This window comes from Jaculus jaculus, chromosome 8 (genome assembly GCF_020740685.1).
Source record: "Jaculus jaculus isolate mJacJac1 chromosome 8, mJacJac1.mat.Y.cur, whole genome shotgun sequence".
Classification (NCBI taxonomy): Eukaryota; Metazoa; Chordata; class Mammalia; order Rodentia; family Dipodidae; genus Jaculus; species Jaculus jaculus.
Window position 1 is genome coordinate 30129019 of NC_059109.1, and position 4191 is coordinate 30133209.

Sequence of the window (4191 nt, forward strand, 5' to 3'; positions counted from 1 at the left end):
TTACCATTAGTTAACCTCTTTGTTTGGGGGTGGGTGGGTGAGTGCTTTTTAAAGAAAAGTTTTTATTTTATGTTTTTAAATTTCTATTCATTTTCTGAGTTTCTTATTTTTTCAATAGTAGTTTTCATTTAATTAAAACATTTAAATATTAGGGCTAAATTTGTATATTATAAGCATCTTAATAATTGTGAAAAAATATGTAGTACTTAAAAGTTGGTAAGGCTGTGTTTAGGGTTATGCTAAACTCATCATTGCTGTATGGGTATAATTTGTGAAAACAATACTCTGGTTTTGTGGTCAAAATAGCAAAGGTTATATAAATTACTGCATCACATAGCAAGAGTCCAGGTTTTAAGTAGGACCTTCCTAAATAGTTATAGTGTAGATTATTTGCAATCATATAGAAATTCTTTCAAAGAATGAGAAAGGAGAGAAATTTCCTTAGTTATTTTCATGTAACCAATATAACCACTTGACTTAAATCAGACAAGGATAGGATTAGAAAAGACTATATGCTGGGTACCACGCTCCTCCCCAGATCCCTGAACACGCAGCCGGGCGCCTACACTGACTCCATCCTGGTAGCCATCCCCAGTTTCCTGAATTTGTGGAAGGGCCTGGTGTTCCCAAAGGAGCAATTTCTAGCAGAAATCTGAAGATCAGCTCTAACAACAAAGAAAAAAATATCGATGAATTAATAAGGTTTTTAATCAGGTGACAATTAAATCTACTAGGATACTTGGTATTACCAAAGAATGCAGCACAAAACAATAGAGAATCAGGCTTCATGAAGTGGTAGGTGGATGAAAGAGAATGTGTAAGAAGATTATGGGGGAACCAGGGGACGCTCCTGCTATGTGGATATTTGTCAGCAATGACCGATGTGGAAACTACATATGCAAATTTCATTGCTTCTGGAAGAACAGGTCGAAGGAATGCAATACATGATATCCTGGGTTCCTCTGCAAGTGGCAACAGCAATGAATTAGCCTTGAAATTAGCTGGCCTTGAAATCAACAAGACAGAAGGCGAAGAGAACTGGCAGCAGAAACCCACAGAGCAAAGTGGGAAGCCCAGGGAGAAGCAGCAGAGCCCGAGAGCTAACACTCCACTCCGACCTCCACCCGCCGCTGACAACGTGGGCAAAGCTGCAGGCATCGCCAGGATGCGTTCGTTTTCATGAGTGAAAAGGGGGCAAAGGCAATGGCTGCTCCGCATCGCCAGCAGTTATTCACTGTGATGTTAGAAACCGGGTCGGAGCCTGTGGCTGCAGACTTCCTCTACCTCTGTCGTTAGCGGTGGCTGAAATCCCGTGGCCTGGGTTTGGATGCCATGTCTGTATGGATCCTTTCACTTGAGCGGATGGGGAAATGTTTGTGGAGAGTAGCACTGATCTAGAGGATGATTCCTGTCGCATCTGGCCCCTCACCATGTCAGAGGACTTAACTGTGTCTAATTAAAAAGGGTTGGCTGAACCCCAGAGTTGAAGCAGCTCTGGCTGGAATATTCACCCAGTAAATGAACCGTCCAGAAAGCACTGTTTGTAGCTTTCTGTACCCATGTGTTAGTCCTGTGTGTTATTACCCTGTTCTGTATTGTACTGTATAGCTGCTCAGCACTGCCCCTTCTTTGATCATTTATGTAAAACAAAATGATATACATTACTGTGGATTTTTATACCACTAATTTTTAAAAGGGCTGCCTTTTATTTTTAACTTTCCATAGTGTCATGGTATATAGAGGAAACAACACATCTTTTTCAAGACATTTTTCTCTTGATAATTGTATGCTGATGAATTGATTAATATCAACAGATTCATAAAGATTCCTTTGCTTTATTATACAGGCATTTGAAAATATCTACTAATGTGAATATTATTTGAATTCAGTCTGCATGGCATCTGCACAGACTAGAATTCAGTCTGTCAGTTTTGTTACTATTCCCAAATGGTGGCATTCTCTCAACTAACATTTAAATTTTTAAAATTGAGATGGTAGAAAAGTTAACCCAGAAAATACTAAGATCTGGAAATATGTTACTGTGTGGAATAAATTTCCTAATAATGCTGTGTGGTACTGGTAGAATCTGGAAGACAGCTTGTGCCCACCAGGCTGAACAGGATGGAGAAAGTCATCTCCCATAAGATGGACACCAATCACAAAAGTGAAGCTCTTGTGTTGTGTTTTAGGTGTGTGTGGGGGGGGTGACATTTTTCAGCCCTATCAGATCCAAATGTTATTATGCACTTTTTAATGTTTGTAAACTTTTACTAATATTTGGTATAAATTGCATTCTGATACAATAATTATTAACTATTAGAACCTAACCAAATTTCACTGATGCTATTGATGACCTATGCTGTATTTTGACAACATGGTTCTTGTATGGAAAGTTTCCCTAAGTTGTGTAATCCCTCTGCTCAGTGTTATAAGATCATTTGTCAGTGGTAATAAATAAAGGCCCAGACATATGCCCATGGTTCATGAATTATGGGGCAAATAGCAAAACAGCGGAAGGTGTTCACAACCAGAGAACTCCCTTGGCTGTCATGGGGGGTACATACAGATGAAGTAGATATAGCAGCATTTCAACAGGAATATGTGTGGGTCTGACAGGAATTCAGCCTTTCTCTATAGCTGTAGCCACTGTGAAAAGTCAGTCTGCCCATCCTTCCATCTATGTTACTTTTTCACTAACTCATATTGACAGATAAATACATTAATCTCATTTAGCCCCGGAGTAGAAGTTTTCCAGGAAAAAAATATTGTTTTAACAATGTATCTCTCTGAAAATATGAGAAAAGCATAAATTAAATGCTAGGGTATTTGTTTCCATCTAATTCAGCAGGGGCAAAAATTTCCAGAAAAAATGAAACAAATCAACTCATTAATAGACTCAAAGGTGTGAATAGAAGAAGTTCCAGGAAGTATTTAGACAATCTCTGACAAACTGCTATAATTGGTTTTCACTGTCTTCATTTACTATCCTGAAAGCTTTCTTGTGAATATGATGTTCTCTTCTTTCCTAAAGTTGTAGAATTCCAAAATGATATGTGATTTTGTAAAGTTTAGAACCAGTGCTGAGTATATGTGGAAAGTTTATATTCCTGTGTGATAGACTATTACTAATGCATGTGGTGCCATGCTTGTCTTTAAACATATAAATAATGCTAAGTTGAAAAAAAAGGAAAAGATCATAGGCTAATCTCACTTATAAACACTGATTATGTACAGTAGGTTAATGGATGGCAAACTAATTATAGAAATAAAGAATTATATATGATTAAAGAATAAAAAGTGAAAGTCTAACCACATGTAACAAGTAACTACCAAAGATGAAATTTTATGACATTAATATTTATTTGTTGTAACAATTTCAGCTAGCTAGGAATCCCTTCTACAAAGGAAGCCTCTTTGGCCTACTGGGGGATATTGACTTAGTTGAAGAGTGAAAGTCCCACATGTACAAAAATTGTTATAAATGGTAAAGCATTTTGTTAGCATGGAAATCTGTATTCATTGCACTGCATGGTATCCTCTTTTACTCCATTCTTTATTGTGAATCATTTTTTTAATTTCATGCAATGCCATTTATCAATTCATGACAGTATTTCGTGAGATATTGGAGCCCTTCCAGAAAGCCCTTCCCTATGCCTACATCTTGAATTGTTTTCCTTCTAATAGTTTTAGTATAAGGTCTCCCATTAAGGTCTTTGATCCATTTTGAATTGATTTTTCTTTTCTTTTTTTAAATGTTTTATTTATATTTATTTATTTGAGAGAGAGAGATACAGAAATAAGCAAGTAGAGAGGGAGAATGGGTGTGCCAGGACACTGCAAACGAACTCCAGATGTATGTGCCCTAGATTATGTGGGTGCTAAGGAGTCAAACCTGGGTCCTTTGGCTTTGCAGGTGAGCGCCTTAACAGCTAAGCCATCTCTTCAGCCTTGAATTGATTTTTCTACAGGGTAAGTGATATGTATTTAACTTCACTCATCTACCTGTTTTCCCAGCACCATTTGTGGAAGAGACTGTCTTTTATTGAATACATGTTTTTGGTGTCTTTATCAAAAGTCAGCCTGATGTTGGCCAGGAGGTAATGTCCATCATCTGCTCATGCCATCATTTTTCCCTACCATCATGGACTTTTCCCGTAGAATTTGTAAGGCAAAATAAATTTTTTCCTCCCA

General features: G+C 37.5%; 1 pseudogene; it reads left to right on the forward strand.

The window, feature by feature from the left end:
• The first annotated feature begins 874 nt into the window (after positions 1-874).
• On the forward strand, positions 875-1104 carry LOC101595705 (annotated as a pseudogene).
• Positions 1105-4191: the final 3087 nt, after the last annotated feature.